General features: G+C 32.1%; 1 protein-coding gene across 1 annotated transcript in view; it reads left to right on the top strand.

Moving 5' to 3' along the window:
- The window catches only part of LOC114324832 (alkaline phosphatase-like), a 1,004,985-nt gene that overhangs the window by 690,023 nt on the left and 295,231 nt on the right, over positions 1-19,731 (top strand). The gene's annotated exons all lie outside the window — the stretch shown is intronic.

Raw genomic sequence — 19,731 nt, 5'->3', positions numbered from 1 at the left:
GTCTGTACCATATTTTTATATGTAAATATTCTAAATATGTACCAGATTTTAATATATCTTCGTTTTCAAAAAATTTGAAAATTGTATATTTGTTAAAAATAGTGTCATTTGTGTTAATTTGGGACTCTCAAATTACCTTTTCTCGAGTAAAGTTAAATAAAATACACAATATACCATAATTGTTTTATAGTCAGAAGCCGCCCTGATATTCTCCCAGTATTCTTTTGCACAATACGTTAGACAGTACTTTATATAAACTCCTGGACAAAAATAACGCACCACTTTAATTAATCTAAATATTTACAATATGAGCACAAAATAAAACTAAGATACATTGAAATAATAATAAACACCTACAAATAAGTCCAACATGACTTTATCATGACCTTAATAATTTGCCTTATTGTTTCTTTAAAAAATTGTTTTTGCCGGAAATGCGTAAATAAGCTAGCATAACTCCAAATTGCAAAAAGAAGAAAATCAGTAAAGCAACACAATAAAATGCATCTTGGTCAACACTAATACGGTGTAGGCCCTCCTCTACTTCTTATGACTGCATTTATGCGTCGAGGCATGCTTGATATCAAATGTTCAACAAAAGCTTGCGGAATATTCTCCCATTCTTCAATAACGGCCTTAATGAGTTGGTTGTGATTGGCAATAAGGGGTCTACAACTTCGAATCTTTTTTTTTAGATAGCCCCATAGATGTTCTATAGGATTCATGTCCGGAATGTTAGGTGGCCACTCTAATAATGGAGTATCAACATCATTTAAATAGCCAATAACCTGTCAAGCCACATGAGGACGAGCGTTGTCTTGCATGAATAAAAAAAGAATGTGTGTGTACTTTGTACGCACGTAAGAAGTTATACTTCTATTATATGACTTAAACGAAATTAATATACTTTTTATTTATATTTTATTTAAATATTAAACTAATTTATACTTACTACTTCTCAAACATTTTTATTAAAACAGTGCCAAAAATTAAAATAATAAAAGAATAAAACACACACAAACACATTAAAAATGCCACAAATGATTTCTGAACATTAATTGTCGGAAAATTTTTTTACTACATACGTATTTTTTGAAAATAAAATTATATAACAAATATACTTACAATCATAAAATGTATAAAAAAAAAATAAAAGTTTAATTGGGATTCGAACCAGCTATCAGCGCGGTTGGTATATTGGGTTTCATTTACCTTAAACGCTTCCCCACGGAGGCAATGTGTCATTATGTGCGAAGATCGACTAACTAAACGGATTAAGCTTTTGACATATTTTAATTAAATTAAATTATTTTGATTTTGAATTGAAATGATTTAGAATTGAAAAAATACAACAAAACATAGAGTAAGAAAACAATATATTAGGTGAGCATTAATAGAAATTTTGAGGGTAATCAAATTATGTAAATAAAAGTATTATATACTATGTATTTTGGTAGGTTCAAATAGGTAGGTACCTATGATACATTTATAATTATTATGTACCTGTTGCTTTTAAAAACTATTTAAGTGTCACTACAATTATAACCTTTTTTTTTTGTCCTCACAACAATAAAACTAATATATTATATATTTGTTTACCTTCGTATTGAACAATTATTTATTATTGACAGATCATTTCAACACCTAATCAGAGCCCGTATAACAACTAATACCTTACTGTCGGTGTGTGCATGCTCGCAGATCAATATAAATTCACCTTCAATCTCAATCGCGTCTAAAGAAGTATAACTTCAAAAATTCGGTCCAAGAATCGGAGCAAAAGGCATGACATGTTCGACAATAATGTTGTCTAAGTAATAATGGGCATTCATAGACCTCGTACGTATGGGGACCAATTCCGTACGAGCTTCAAAACAAATTCCCCCCCAAAACATTTCAGAGCCACCACCAAAAGGTATTTTAGGAGAGATAGTGCAGCTGGCAAACCTTTCTCCTCGCCTTCGCCAGACAAGATCACCACCCTCTGGAGCTTTTAGGCTTACTCTAGTCTCATCGGAGAAAAGGACTAGTTTCCAATCATCGATGGTCCAATTTTGATGCAATCTTGCAAAATTTAATCTCTGAACCCTGTGTTCTCTGGTAAGCAAGGGTTTTTTGGACGGTTTCCTGTTACTCAATTCTGCTTCATGTAAACGTCTTCTAACTGTTCGAGACGATATCGCGACATTTCGAACATCTGCTAGTTCAGTTTTTAGCAAATTGCTGGTGACTCTCCTCTCTGTGAGAGCACGTTGTCTCAAAAAACGATCATCAATTTGATTAGTGCAACGTTTTCGCCCTTGCCCTGGTCTTCGATGGTACGACCCTGTTTCATTATATCGCCTCACCTTGCGACTGATGCTGGAATGATGTCTTCCTAATAAACCTGCAATGTATCACATTGAATATCCTTAATCTAGGAGAGTCGATGCTCGCACTGCCTCCTCCATTGACAAATTTCTTTGGAGGTTCATTTTTTTATTTGATTTTTATGCAAATGAACTTCCAAACATGCATGTTATGAAAAATATCACAATAAAAAGCTTGTTTCTCACTAGCACTTTGCTTTAATCGGCACTTTTTATGAAAAGTTTAACTCACTTTTGGTCTAAAACGAAGTTTAATACAAATTATTGTTAAAACAAGACTATTATTAGCTTACATAACAACTGTCACTGTCAAACAAGGTCCATAGGCAACTTGTCGTACAGTAAATTATCAATAAATAAATGTTATTGAGAAAAACAGGAGTGTTGCGTTAATTTTGTCCAGGAGTTTATGTAGAGTGATATATAGATATACAGAGCCAATTATGATAATACTCTGGTTACAAATTTTTTTCTACACTTGTCTCACAGTTGTCACAGTTGTGTAACAGTTAATCTTTCAAGTAGCTTGTTTTGGTATAAAAACAAGATTACAAATATAAGCCATTTAGTTATTAAACACTCCATAGCGCTTTTACTTATAGATTAAATCTAGAAGCCGTTTATTTCGTTTACCAGCCAGATATAAGCTGTAATCGAACGTACACTTCAATTAAAACCGCTTCGAGCTAATTAACTTGTTGCTATAGTATTTAGCACGTTGCTCTTTTGTGAACTAAGCTACACATTAGAGGAAATATTTCTCTATATTAAACTCGCTACTCTAACTGGAAGCTTCTGCGGATCTGAGTACAGTCTGAATCACTATTAACATTGATTAAGCACAATAGGACTAGATAATGGGAAAATTGATTCATTGTATAGTGTTCATTAGCACTGATCTTTATTTTGTGGTTTTCTTCGTTTGTTTCAAATGAAGTTTAGTAATAAAACAAATGAATTAATTTCTTACAACTTTTTTATTTATTTGACGCAATTTACAATCGATCCAAAAAATACATAAAATAATTAAATATGATCTAAAGAGTGGGGCTTAAGTACCAGTCATTTTAACGTGTCAAAATTCCGATACACTACATTTTGTCAACATTTCGTTAGATTATTAAATTTTATAAAATCACCCTCTACATCATTTTAATTTCAATAAAATATGTTCCAACGAATTGATATCATAGCGAGAAGAAGTATTTAAATTAATATTATTTAAATAATATTTAAAAAAGGTAAGAAGAATGACATAGAAAATTATCGTAGTATATGCATTCAATCCGCAATTCTGAAACTCTTTGATACTTTGGTAGCTAAGCAGCTGTCGTGGGTGTGCAGGGATCTGATTTCTGAATCTCAGCACGGTTTTTGCAGACAAAAATCTACAGTAACTAATCTAATTTGCTACCAATCTGATCTCTTAAAGCATATGGAAGATCGTAAGCAGATTGATGTTATTTATACAGATTTCAGTAAGGCATTTGATCGTGTTGATCACCAAATTCTCCTTAATAAATTGGCATCCATAGGTTTTCATGTTCATTTTGTTGAGTGGGTTAAAAACTTTTATCTGGTCGTACCCAACGAGTTAAAGTGGGTGGTCTTTTTTCTGATGTTATTACTGTAAGTTCTGGTGTTCTAAAGGGTGGGCATACGTCTTCCCTGTTTTTTGACTAATTTGTTAATGATATCGTTAATTGCTTCTTATATAGTAAATGTTTAATATTGGCTAATGATGTAAAATTTTGGCGAGTTGTGAATGATATTGAGGATCAGAAACTTTTACAGGCTGATATGGATCGCTTATTTGATTGGTGCATTTGCAATAATCTTCAGTTATGTGTTGAGAAATGTTGTTATATTAGTTTTTCCCGTAAGTTAAACAGAATTGATACTGCTTATCACATAGACAGTAAACCTCTTAGATATGTCTCGTCTATTAGAGATCTAGATGTTATCATGGATGAAAAGCTCTCATTTGTCGAACATATCAATTCATTTTCCGTAAAAGCTTCTAAATTACTAGGATTTGTTAAAAGAAACTCTAAATACTTCTCTATTGATGCTGTTAGGTTAATCTATTGTTGTCTAGTCAGATCTATATTAGAATATTGTTCGGTAGTTTGGTCTTCGTACCATCAAATTCATATTGACACTACTGAAAAAGTCCAACATAAGTTCCTAATATACTGTGCTTATGAAACTCAGACTTATATTGAGAACCATGATTACACTGGGATTGAGCAACGTTTATCATTAGCTCCCCTTAGTGTTAGGCGTGATATTTCGGGAGGTGTCTTTGTTTTCAAAATCATTAATGGACTTATTTATTGTCCCAGTTTGTTGGATAGTATAAGATTTAATGTTCCATATCCAGGTTTACGCTACAATGTTGCCTCTAACATGGCCTTTCACAGAACATCCTACAGTAGTAACATGCCTTTAGATAGATATATGTGCTTCCTTGACGGTTTTGATATGGATCTGTTTAATATAAGCCTGAGCCAACTGAGGAGATCTCTTGCCATGTGATAATTAGGTTTCATCTTGCAATGTTGTTGTATTTTATTATTGTATTTGTGTTTTGTATAATTTTATTGATTTGTTTCAGTTATATGTGTACATTTTATATTTTATTTTTCTAACTGTTATGTTTTTAATATCTTGCCTGGTGATTTTTCAAGCCTTTGCGTTTCTTATTTTTACTTTTTATATTTTAATGAGGGTGGCAACGTGGCATTAGATAGAAAACAAAGTGTTTTAATTTTCGCCTGCATTTTACCCGATTTTCGCGTGGTGCAGCGAACATTGAATGCTGAGTGAGTGAAAAAGGTAAGGTATAAACTGTGCCCTACCTAATGCAAGAATAATATAAGTAAAAACGGTAAAAAATAGTATAAAATACTAAACGGACAAATAAAAGTGAGGTTAACAGCTAACAGATAAGCTTATAAACACTGGCGAACGCTGGTCAAATTTCAAGCGGTGTTGCCGGATTTAAAAAAAATAGAAACACCTGCCGAAAAACAAAAGCAATTTTGGTGCGTGGATAATTGGGCATACCTCCTCGTGGTTGAAACGGGTGTGCCCAGTTAACGCTACGTACAAAATGGCTGAGAACGAGTATAGTGTGGACGAAAAGACAAGAAAAAGAGGAGATGAATCGGAAGATGAGGCAGACGATAGCAGAAGTAAAAAAGTACATCGGTCGCCTGGGAATGATAGGCAACTAGAAAAAGTATTGGAGAGCCTAAATATTATCACAATGGAAATAAGGGAACTAAGAGAAGAGCAAAAAGAGTACAGAGCGGAAATGAAGGAACTCAGACAAGACAATGAAAAGCTGAAACAGGAAAACAGAGAAACCCAACAAAAAGTGGAAGAATTGGAAAATAAAATAGACAGAATGGAAAAGGACAAAAGACGAAATAATATAATACTGCAGGGAGTAGATATGGATACCTACGATCAAAACATAACAAAAGATAACGTCCAAGATTTTTTATGCAATGCACTAAAAGTTGAGACAAAAATAAAAAGCGCAAGAAAAATTGGAAGTAAATCCTGCTTGATTGAGCTCGAAAATGCAAAGGACAAAGAAGAAATTATGAAAAATAAAGGCAAATTGAGAGACATAAAGGGAAAAGAAATATATATTAATGACGGCATGGACAAAAATGAACGGATGATACAGGGTAAAATCAGAACGAAGGCAAAAGAGGCTAAATTGGAAGGAAAAAACGTCAAGGTAGGATTTCAAAAAATTAAAATAAATGAGGAGGTATGGACATGGAATAAACATCAGCAACAACTCTTAAAAATAGAAAACCAAAACAGAAACCAAAAAAACTAAACGACGTAAATGAAACGGTAGCAACAACGGCAATGGACAAGGAGACGATTGGGATTAAAAACAAGAAAATGAAAACTAATTTGGGAACATGGAACGTAAGAGGCACTTATGAAACGGGAAAACTTAAAGAATTAATTAGAGAAACAAAAAGATATGAAATAGATATATTAGCTTTACAAGAAACAAAACAATTAGACACAGAAATAGTAGAAATAGATGATATAGTATTTTTTAAAAGTGGGGGGAATAACAGATTGCTAGGAACAGGCTTTATCATACAGAAAAGATGGAAAACCAGAGTGATGAATTTCAAGCCGATATCAGATAGAATGTGCACAATCAGGTTAAAAGGGAATCAACGAAACATAAGCATAATAAATGTTCATGCACCAATAGAAGACGCCACCGAAGAAGACAAAGATGCATACTATGAGCAACTAGAGAGAGAATATGACAGATTACCAGCATTTGATATCAAAATAGTAATGGGAGACTGCAATGCTAAAGTGGGAAAAGAGGATATATATGAAAATATAACAGGAAAATACAGTAAACACGATGTATCAAATGATAATGGTCAACGAATTATAGGTTTTGCCACAGAAAGACAAATGGTAATAAAAAGCACATACCAACGCAGAAAAGATATACATAAAGGAACGTGGATTTCCCCTGACAAAAGGACAATAAATCAAATAGACCACATATTAATAGAGAAGAAGCACGCCCATAATATAATAAATATAAAAAGTATGAGAGGAGCGGAATGTGACTCAGATCACTTTTTGGTAAGAGCAGCCTATAGAATAAATGCTAATATAAAGAAAGACAATCAAAGGGACAAAGAAATCAAAAAACAATTCAACACAGCAATACTAAAAGATAATATGACACAGAAGAAGTACGAACAACAAATAACCAGCAGACTAAACGAAGAACCAGAAACACTAGACCCGGAAGAAAAGTGGGAAAGCATAAAAGAAGCAGTTTTAAACACCAGTAAAGAAATATTAATTAAAGGTAATAGAAAACAAAAAGCAAAAGAATGGTATGATGAGGAATGTCAAAAAATAGCAGAAGAAATTAGAAAAATAAGAATAAAAAACTTAAGAAATAATAGTGACATTAGCACACAAGAATATAGAGAATTGAAGAGAATTATGAAGAGAACATGCAGAAATAAAAAAAGAAAATACAACGAAGAAAAACTCAAAGTGATAGAGGAAAAATTCCAAAAAAAGGAAATAAGATCCTTTTACCAGGAAACAAGAAAAATGGAAAGGGGATATCAGAAACATAACCCATATATGAAAAATGAGGAAGGAATATTAATAAATGAACCCGGGGAAATAATGAGAAATTGGCAAACTTATTTTACACAACTTTTAAACAAAAACGAAGAAGAAAGGGGAACAATCCAGGAAATTGAATATGACTATATAGTAATAGAAACACCTACGAGGGAAGAAATAGAAAATGAAATAAGAGGGCTAAAAAACAATAAAAGCCCAGGAATAACGGAAATATCGGCGGAAATGATAAAGGCAGGAGGAAAAAGACTACACAAAGAGATACATAGCCTGATAAAAAGTATATGGGAAACAGAAAGAATGCCAGGAGAATGGACCAGGGCAAGGATATGCCCCATACATAAAAAAGGTGATAAAATGAGATGTGAAAATTATAGAGGTATCGCGTTGCTAGAAGTCGTGTACAAAATATTGACAAACATCTTAAGAAAAAAGCTGAATCAATACACGGAAAAGATATTGGGCGAATATCAGGCAGGATTCAGAAGTAATAGGTCGACGACAGACCAAATATTTGCGTTAAAAGAAATCCAAACTACGTGCTACGAACATAAAATAGCAGTACACGTCCTGTTCGTCGACTTTAAACAGGCCTATGATACGGTAAAGCGGCAACAGATGTACGCACTAATGAAAGAAATGGGCATACCAAGTAAAATCGTCAGGATGGTAAAGATGACTATGGATAACTCCACAAACGAAATAGCATGGAAGGGACATAAATCAAATAATTTTGAAACAAAGGAAGGATTAAGACAAGGAGACCCACTATCAACGACTCTTTTTAATGTAATACTGGAAGGAATAATCAGGAAAAGTAAAATAAGCACACAGGAAACGATTTTTAAAAATGGCCACCAATGTATTGCATTCGCAGATGATCTAACATTATTATCGACAAGTAAGAAACAGCTAACAAAATTAATGAGCAATATAATAAAACAAGCCAAACCTTTTGGTCTTCTCATAAATAAGGAAAAGACAAAATACATGATAATGGGAGAAACAGATAAAGAAAATGAAGACAATTTCACATTGGAGATAGAAGGAGAAAATGTATGCGCATTTAAAAGAGTTTCAGAATTTACATACCTGGGTGTAAAAGTAGATGAAAAGGGACATGGGGAAGGGGAAATAAAAGCAAGAATAGCAAAAGTAAACAAAAAGTATGGAGCATTGCGTCCATTAATGAAATCCAAAGATGTGTCAAGAAAAACAAAAATAAGAATCTACAAAACAGTTATCAGACCTACAGCTACATATGCATGTGAAACATGGGTGCTTAAAAAAATCAGAAATAGACCTTTTAGAAAGATGGGAGAGGAAAATACAACGAGCAATATATGGAGGCGTGAAAATAGACGGTCAATGGAGAAGAAGAAATAATAAGGAACTTGAAGAACTATATAATGAACCAAAAATAACGACGGCAATCAAAGCACAGAGAATCCGATACTTAGGACACATAGAAAGAATGGGAAAGGCGAGAATGCCAAAAATGGTTCTATTACGTAAGCCAATACAAAAAAGAAGAATAGGAAGACCAAGAAGGAGATGGAAGGACAGCGTATATGAAGACTTAAAACAAAATAATATTGTAAACTGGAAAGAAAAAGCTTTGGACAGAAAACAATGGAAGGAAGTGGTGAAGAAATGTATGGAAAGACTATAATGTTAAGTGTAGTATTAAGTGTTTTATACAAACAAATGTAATATTGTATATATTATAGTAGTATAGGATATAGCATTATACAGTCGAACCCGCTTATTAGAATACCGGTTATAAGAATATCCCGATTTAAGGAATAGAAATTTGAGGTCCCGAAACGTTTTTACTAGTCATTAATGATCGGTTATTAGAATATCCCGGTTATAGGAATACTTTTACTTGGCACGAAGGCTATTCCAATAAGCGGGTTCGACTGTATATAAATATGTAATAGTAATTGTAAGGAAAAATTAAATCTTTCAGCCCTAGGCCTTCACGGCCTGTTGAGCTTAATAAATAAATATTTTAATGAATGATTGTACCTCATTTTTTATTGTATTTATTGTATTTTTACTGTTAATGGGGTTTTCCCGTGGATAAATAAATAAAAAAATAAAAAAAAGAAAGGCGGACCGGAAAGAAATTGTTCAAGGCATTGGAAGCAGCAGCAATAAGAATGGGGCTACACATTAACACTAATAAAACTAATTATACAAAATTTACAATTAAGTTGCAGTAAAAATAAACAAACCAAGATACGTTAAATGCTACTAGGAGCACTCCTGAATAATAATTTACAATGTATATATATTGTAAATCCCAAATCATGATTTCCAAAGTTTATACATTGTCACTGTAAACTATGATTCGAGAGTGCTCTTAGTAGCATTTAGCGTATCTTGGTGTGTTTATTTCTACTGTATCATGAGCGTAAATTTAGAATAGATGACGGTCATAAACAATAATCAAGTAGTATAACTCGAAGATCGATTGGAACATAGAGGAGTAAGGGCGTTCATATATACTCTGGGCTAATTAGCAAAATACAAGGAAAAGTTATTTACCAGCAATTTTATTGCTGGAATCGAATCTTATTATTGTATGTATTAATAATATAGGTATGCAAAGTCCGCAGATAAAGTGTTACTTTTTTTATAAACAAAATGGCTCCCGAAAATCGTGTTTTTCTCAATTTTTGCTCTATTACTCCAAATATTTTAACTTTACACCAAAAATACTCAAATAAAAATTAACCCCAATTGAATTCTGCACAGAGACGTGTTTTTCCCGATTCAGTTCGACGAAAACTGTCCCCGGAAAAAGCGGTTTTTTCCAACAAAATGTTTAATTTTCAACTACAATTTTAGATAATTTATTGTTAATTAATAATTAAATAACTTGGTAATGTAAAAGCCCTTTTTACACAGATTACAATTCCAGAAGCCCATGGAAATTGAATAAACAGTTTAGCAACAATTGAATTGTTAATTAAAAATTTACGGTCTCCATAATAACGACAATAATTATGATGCATAAGAATAACTATGATTTTTTCATAAAAAGATACTATACCTATCTAATGTACTTTACAGAATTGAAATTGGTCTATTTAAGCGGCCTCAGGAATATTTTAAAATTATAAACAATTTTTTGGCTTATAAACAAATAGAATATCTCGGGAAATATTAAACTACATTAAATAGTGAAAACGGTATTCGAAAAACAGCGGCAGGACGCTTCTTTTAAAAGAAAAAACGTTTGATTACGACGAGTGGTTCCTGAGATACAACCGGTGAAAGTTGACCAGAATTTACGGCAAAGATATAAACAAGAGGATCATAATTTTCAAACCATTACCTTTTTATTTTTGTCCTCTTTCTCCACACCAATTTTCATATCTTTAAAATGCTCATAACATATATTATTATAATAAAAACTATCGATAACACGTGTGAAAATTGCCAAAAATAGCAAAATTCCAATCAAAAATTAGGTTGGAGAAAATGTAACCCTCAAAGTTCAAAATCCGTATACGTTAAAAAAATGCATTTTCTCGGCTTCCCATGGAGCAATTTCCTTCATTCTTTTTTTGTTCCCTAATAACTCGAGTAGAGCCATCGAATTAACGCCTTATTAAATGTCAAACTTGCTTTTGTTTTGTTATAATAGATTAATTTATTTATAAGAACAGAAAACTACATATTTTTTCCAGTTGTAGGCTTTTTTTAGATAAACTTACTACAAGTGTACCTTTTAAAGTTAAAAACATAAATATTCTCATTTTAAAGCTGTATAATTATTTAAACAATTTTTATTTAAACAAATTAAAATTTTGTGTTATAAAAAATAAATTAATTTATTATAACAAAACAAAAGCAAGTTTGACATTTAATAATGCATTAGTTCGATGGCTCTATTCGAGTTATTTGGGAACAAAAAAAGAATGAAGGAAATTGCTCCATGGAAAGCCGAGAAAATACATTTTTTTAGCGTATACCGATTTTGAACTTTGAGGGTTACATTTTCTCCAACCTAATTTTTGATTGGAATTTTGCTATTTTTGGCAATTTTCACACGTATTATCGATCGTTTTTATTATAATAATATAAGTTATGAGTATTTTAAGGATATGAATTGGTTTGGAGAAAGAAGACAAAAATAAAAAGGTGTTCGTTTAAAAATTATGATCCTATTGTTTATATCTTTGCCGTAAATTCCGGTCAACTTTGACCGGTTGTGTCCCAGGAACTATTCATCATAATTAAACGTTTTTTCTTTTAAAAGAAGCTTCCTGCTGCTGTTTTTCGAATTCCGTTTTCACAATTTAATTTAGTTTAATATTTCCCGAGACATTCTATTTGTTTTTAAGATAAAAAATTGTTTATAATTTTAAAATATTCCTGAGGCCGCTTAAATAGTCCAATTTCAATTTTGTAAAGTACATTAGATAGGTATAGTGTCTTTTTATGAAAAAATCATAGTTATTCTTATGCATCATAATTATTGTCGTTATTATGGAGACCGTAAATTTTAATTAACAATTCAATTGTTGCTAAACTGTTCATTCAATTTTCATGGGCTTCTGGAATTATAATCTATACAAATAGGACTTTTACACTGCCAAGTTATTTAATTATTGATTAACAATTACTTATCTAAAAGTTTAGTTTAAAATTAAAGATTTGGTTTGGAAAAACCCGCTTTTTCCGGGGAAAGTTTTCGTCGAAGTAAATCGGAAAAAACACGTCTCTATGCAGAATTTAATTGCGGTGAATTTTTATTTGAGTGTTTTTGGTGTAAAGTTAAAATCTTTGGAGATATAGAGCAAAAATAGAAAAAAAAACACGATTTTCGGGCGCCATTTTGTTTATAAAAAAAGTAGCACACTATCTGCGGACTTTGCATACCTATATTATTAATATATACCATCATAAGATTCGACTCCAGCAATAAAATTGCTTCCCAAAAATGGCCTATTCTCCGATAATCAGCCCAGACTAAAGATAAACACGGTTGAACTTTCAAAAAATCAAAAAAGTGCAATTTTTCAACCCGAATTACAGTAAAACCCATTTTTCCGCAACCGCGAAGTGAAGGCACGACAGACATTCGTTGACGCGGTGTAAGTGACCTTTAATGTTTCAATTAAATCTGTTAGACTATACTTTTGACTACAAAATAAAATAGCAATTCTGCTTACTGCATTTGAAAGTTCAAGTCAAATTCTATCGGTTTTGATTATTTGCATTGCTAAATATTAAGTTTTTATTTCTTAAATAAAGCCATAATCACATAGTGCGACTTTTATAGACGTCAATTACAGTCATATAAAAAACAGTTCCTGAAAATTACTATTTAAATAGTAAAATAATATATTTTGGGCTTGTAAAACTCGATATATTACATCCTTAATAGTTTTTTATTCCCCGTGACCAAGAAAAACCTAGAAGTTAATTGTATTTGAATTTATTTTACCCCATTTGGGGTTTCCGTTTGGAGACGTCAATAATTGGAAGTGACAAAGTGTTCAGTTATTAAAAACTTTAAAATTTAATATGGACTATGCAGGGAGACCTCCAGATAAACCTCCAGATATTAACAGTATGGATCAAGATGATAATATAGAGAAAAGTAACATCAATATAAATAACACATGGGACGGTAAATCAAAAAGTAAAGGAGAAACTGTAAGTAATAAATCTGATATTTCTACAGACAATATAAGAGAACATTTTCTATATCAGAGCAGTGACGTAGGACCTTTCCATATATATATATAGAAAATAATACTCCAAACTTTAAAGGTCAGATTAATGCTATCAAAATTGGCGACATTATACTCTCTAATTTTTCGAATTTAGATAACAAAATTACTAGTATTGATTCAATAGGCAAGAATAGAATTAGAATTAAATTTAAAGATTATCAATCAGCCAATTTTTTAATCAATCAAAAAACTTGCTCATTGTTTACAAACAACAATTTAGATGTTTACGTTCCGAAGTTTATACTCCATAGACAGGGTATAATTAGGGACATAGATATAGAATTTTCAGAAGAATATATCAAAAATAAAATTAAACAATACGATATGCACTGTAAGTTCGAAGTAGTTTCGGTTAGAAGAATAAATAGAAAGGTAGAGAAACATATCGAAGATAAAACAATAATAGACAAAGTTCCAACAAAATCATGTATTGTTAATTTTAAAGCACAAACTCTTCCTAAATATATCACAATTAATAAAGTGATCAAAGACGTTGAACCCTATGTTCAAAAAGTTCTATTATGTTTCTCTTGTCTTCGTTTTGGACACCTTGGATTTAATTGTAAAGCACGTCCCAGGTGCAACAAATGTCATGATTTCCATAATACAAAAGATTGTACAATAAATGAATATACTCCAACTTGTTTCAGCTGTCAAGGTAATCATTTGACTACACACCTAAGTTCATGTCCTGAATTTTCTAGACAGGAACAAATTAAGAATACGATGTCATCATTAAATCTAAATTTCTTTGATGCATGTAAACAAATTCCGAAAGTTTCATATGCCAATATTGCTGCCAGAAATAGTAGTTCTTCCTTGCCAACCAATTCTAATCAGAATGAGCAATCTTATCAAGTAATTCCAAATCAATCAGCTTCATCCGCAAAGAAATTCTCCTCACAAATGTTCTTCAGCAGTAATAACCCAGAAAAAATAAATTTTAAGCGACACCGGCCAAGTTCTCCCAATACTTTGGAATCAGCTAGAAAAGAAATACTTTCTCAAGAAAATATTCCTAGACAAAAAGGTGGTATTTATAATACGTCTAAATATACAGAGCATACACATACAACAAACTTGAAAACACAAGGAGTACCATCACAATTAAATAATGTAATTTTAGAATTGGTTCTTAATATAATTAGTTCATTAAAACTCACTGAAAATTTAGACAAATCAAAAACAGAGATTATACAACAAATTAATAGATACTTAAGTACGGCAGCGATCTCACAAGAAGACTTACTATCTCAAACATCATGTCAGACACAACTAACCCTTTAAATTTTTTACAATGGAACTGTCGCTCAGCAGTTTCTAATAAACCAAATTTAGAAGCCTTACTTATTCAAAAAAATGTATATGTGGCCATGTTATCAGAAACATGGTTTAAACCAGAAAAATTTTATAACTTCTCAGGATATAATTGCTTTAGGTCTGATCGCCCTGATGGGTACGGAGGCACAGCAATTTTAATTAAAAATAAAATAATTACAGAAGAGATAAATTTATTGGATAATTATAATTTTACTTATACTTGCATGGCTGTTAAAATTTCGTGTATCAAGAAACCAATACATATAATATCCGTATATAAAGAACCAGGTATTAGAGTAACGGTTGAAGAATGGGTCAATTTTTTTCAAAACATTCCTTCTCCATTCATCATTGGAGGGGACTTCAACGCTCACAACATGGCATGGGGTTGCGAAAATAATGATACTCACGGTAAAGTTTTATTAGAGGCGATAGAACAATGTAATCTATTATACTTAAATGATGGTTCTCCAACTCTTGCACTAACTTCCAGCCCATCAGCAATCGATATAACAATATGTACCCAGGACATTTTATCTAAATTAACTTGGTCTGTTATTCAAGATCCACATGGTTCTGATCATCTACCCTTGATCATAGCCTTGGAAAACTCGGAACAAGCAATACAACCTGGTGACAATACACACAAAAGATGGAATTTACATAAAGCAGATTGGAATTTGTATTCATCGTACTTTTATTCGGGAAAACAACCACAAACTTATGAAGAATTAGTTACCGAAATAAACCGATGCGCAACCATTTCAATTCCAAAATCATACAACAATAACAAATATCCTACAAACAAGATACCAAAACCATGGTGGGATAATAACTGCGAATCAGCTGCAAATAACCGCAAAACGGCATATAGACATTATAAAACAAATCCTAATCTTCACAATCTAATTGAATACAAAAAATTAGATGCCTTAGCAAAGAAAACTTTTAAAATTAGAAAAAAACAAACTTGGATAAATTACTGCGAAAGCTTAAACTCCAACACTCCAATCAGCGACGTCTGGAAGAAAGTAAATCGCTACAAAAACCGAAAGCAGTCCAATCAACTTCCGATAAACACCGAAGCTGCATGGATAGAAGAGTTCCATTTCAAGATCTCACCTCCTTGGGTTCCAAGTCAGATAAATGAAGCTACAGTTACCGTACCCAGAGAAATCTTCAATCTAGAGAAACCATTTGAATTATGGGAATTAAATCATGGACTCAAGCAAAATAATAGTTCATCTCCAGGGATGGACTGTATATCATATTCTATGCTATATTTTCTACCTACAGAATATAAACTATTATTACTACAAATTTTTAACACTATATGGCAAAACAAAAATTTAATTCCCAAAGCATGGAAGGACTATATTGTATTACCTATAAAAAAGCCAGGAAAGCCAGATAACAAAGTTGAATCTTACAGACCTATATCTTTTAGTTCCTGTATACTAAAAACTCTAGAGAGATTAATCAAAAATCGGCTTGAATACTGGCTTGAGTCTGAAGATATCCTTCCCAAATCTCAGTACGGCTTCCGAAAATCCAGGTCTACACAAGATGCTCTCACTTCCCTAGTCTCTTCTTTACAGGTCAATTTTACAAATCAGGCGTCGACAGCTGCAGCATTTATAGATGTAACTTCAGCGTTTGATAACATAAATTTAGATATTCTTTATAAAAAATTAGTAGATCTTGGAATGCCACTTAAAATTTCAAATTTCATTGTATCCTTGTACAAGAATAGATGGACTTACTTAAAAATAAACGAGAACCTTTTACCACCAAGGTTAACGAGTATAGGTATACCACAGGGTAGTATTTTAAGTCCACTTCTCTTTTCATTGTACAATATAGATTTAGAACATATAGTACCTCCACACTCTAATATTTTACAATTTGCAGATGATGTTGTGTTGTACACCTCCCATTCTTCCCCAGACATTTGTAGACGTCAACTTGAATTTACATTAGATTGTGTAAAAAATGATTACCATTCTCTAGGCTTATCTATATCAACCACAAAGACTGAAATTTGTTTTTTCTCCAAAAAACGCCAAATTCCTCAAGGCACCGTCAAATTAGGTAGAATAGAATTTCCGATAAAATATTGTGTTAAATATTTTGGGACGTATTTGGATCGTAAATTGTTATGGAAGGATCAAATTCATTCTATTATAAAGAAATCAGAAAATTCTATGAATATCCTTAGAGCTTTTTGTAGAACCGGTTGGGGAGCTGACCCGAATATTGCATTGCTATTCTATCGCTCAATGATTCGACCAATTTTCGACTATAGTTGTCATTTATATGGGTCTGCGTCAACAGGATATCTTAATAAAGTTGAAATCCAAAGGAATAAATGTTTGAGACTCTGTCTCGGTTACTTAAAATCTACTCCTATTACTATTATTGAGATTGAAGCTAAGGAACCACCACTTACTCTACGTAGACAGTTTTGTACAGATAAGTTTGTAGCTAGAGCTATCTCAAAAAACGTCAGCTGCTTAAGGACTATTCGTAACTTGAATATATTAGATTTAAGCCATAAATATTGGTGTACTAAAAAAACCCCCATATACGTTGAAAGCTACAGGAAGTTGACAATGAATGAAAACCAAATGTACAAAAATAAAATACCTTTAATTTACACTAAACCTCCTGAAACTCTCTTTTCCAAGGTAATACAAACAAACTACATGGATTCAAACCTTCCAGGCAATATTATCAACAAAATAATTAAAGACAGGTGGCCTATGTTTCAATATATTTTTACTGACGGCTCCAAAATTCAAAATAAAACCGGATGTGCAATATATCACTGGAATTCTGAATACAAAGAATCATGCCGATTGCCTAATGAAGCTTCAATATATACTGCCGAATTATCAGCTTTATTACTTGCGTTAAAATATATAGCCTCTGTTGGTATGGACAATTATATCATTTTCACCGATTGTAGAAGTATTGTGGACAAACTCACTTCTATCCAATCGACAAAAAATCTAAACCACATTGAGATAGAAATTAAGAGTCTATATTATGATTTTACTTCCTCGGGCAGTTCAATTATTATTTGTTGGGTGAAAGGACATTCTGGAATATTAGGAAATGAAGAAGTCGACAAATTAGCTAAATCTGCAGCTTTAACCAAACAAAACATAAGCAACATACTTCTACCAGTAACCGATATAGATAATATCAGTAAAAACCATTGCAAACAAAATTGGCAACGTGTATATAACCAAAGTACAACGGGAATAAATTTTAGAAATTGCCAGCCACTAATACCCAATGAGAGATGGTTTAAACAAGAATCAAATAGGCTATTTATAAAAACAATAAACAGAATGAGGTCAAATCACGCACTAACCCCAGCATACAAACACAGCATAGGTATCAGTGATAACCCATATTGCGCCTGTGGTGGAATGGGAGATCTACAGCACCTCATATTGGAGTGTGGACTGTACAGACAAAATATTAAAGTAATGTATGAAAAGTTAGTTGATCTAAATTGTCCTTTACCTGTCAATTTAAACGAAATTCTTTTTCCAAAAAATAAGCAGACGTTACAATGTCTTTACGAATATGTAACGTCCTGTAAATTTAAATTTTAAATAGGCTTAGATAATAAAATTATAAAATTGTAAAAATATCACACAAAATTGAAAAATGTATCCATTAAGATAGTATAACACTCTGTAAATTTAGATAATAAGTAGGCTTAGATATTAACTTAAAATTGTTATTGTAATACCATACAAAAAAACACAAATAGTCTGGCTAATTGGCTCTGTCAAAGCCATTAATAAAAAAAAAGAAAAAAAAATCACATAGTGTTTCCCGTGCCCAAAGCATGCGTTTTAATGTACGTAATCTACGTATAAATTGTCTGTATGCGCGCCTACTCGTTCGATTTCAAATGAGAAATGCATTGAAAACATCATTCAATCACTATGGGTTTATAGCTTTGTTTAACAACAAAAAATTCATTTTTAGCAATTAAAGTAATCAAAACCGATAGAATTTGACTTGAACTTTCAAATGCGGTAAGCAGAATTGCTATTTTATTTTTCATTTAAAAGTTATTCGGGTTCAAAAATTGCAATTTTTCGATTTTTTGAAAGTTTAACCGCGTTTATGTCGAAAAATATGCATCCTACGAAGAAACTTGTAAAAACGTTTTTTGCTTAGAATAATCCAAAAAATACAAAACAATGTTTTGTTTTGTGAAAAATCGCTGTTATGTGATTCCTCAAGTTCTTTATTTATAACAATCTTATCGACATCCAGATCGGCTGTTACCCAAAAAATTCGTGTTCTACGGGTCAAAATACATAAAAGAACTTGGGTAAGTCCATATGAATTAAGGAGGCCATTGTACCTCCACTGGCGACACGAATATGCTATAAAAAGGCGTTTAAATTTAAATTATTCATTTTCCACTAAGCCTATACAGTAATGTTTAAAGTTATATGTTGAAACACCCCTGTCAAAGGCAAGATATGTTTTTTCGAATCGCCTTATATTTTTACTTTCTGTTATTTCACCTGATTGACTTTTTTTCTGACTTAATTAGGATTTTAAGAATATTCCTATGTCCAAGTTGGCCAAAGTGTAGTCCCAACTTAATTCCAGTTAGTCCTAGCTTGTGCCCTGTTTGGAAATCCATTTTTACCTCGTTGTGAGTTCCAGGTTATTCCATTGGGAATCCATTTCTATCCTGATTGGGAATTCAGATTTCCCGGATTTAAATATGGCGTCCTTGTGTATTCATAAGTTGACTACACTGGTCCAGTTAATCTTCTTTCTGGCTCAAATATTGGGGGTAATTTTGTATATACAGTGAGGACGTTTGAGTTACAATAAATTCATTTTCTCGAGAATGGACAACTTTGAAGATAAATTGCGAAACAGGTCGATTTTTATTTTTAAATTATGACTTTTGGCATATTTATAATACTATTGACGTCATCCATCTGGGCGTGATGACATAATCGATGATTTTTTAAATAAGAGTAGGGGTTGTGTGATAGGTCATTTTAAAGGTTATTTAATTCTCTGTTCAACAGTATAAACATTAACATCATTATTTATACAAGGTGTAC

This window comes from Diabrotica virgifera, chromosome 5 (genome assembly GCF_917563875.1).
Source record: "Diabrotica virgifera virgifera chromosome 5, PGI_DIABVI_V3a".
In the NCBI taxonomy this organism is placed as follows: Eukaryota; Metazoa; Arthropoda; class Insecta; order Coleoptera; family Chrysomelidae; genus Diabrotica; species Diabrotica virgifera.
Note: the sequence above shows the minus strand (reverse complement) of the source record. Positions and strands in the feature narration are given on the sequence as shown.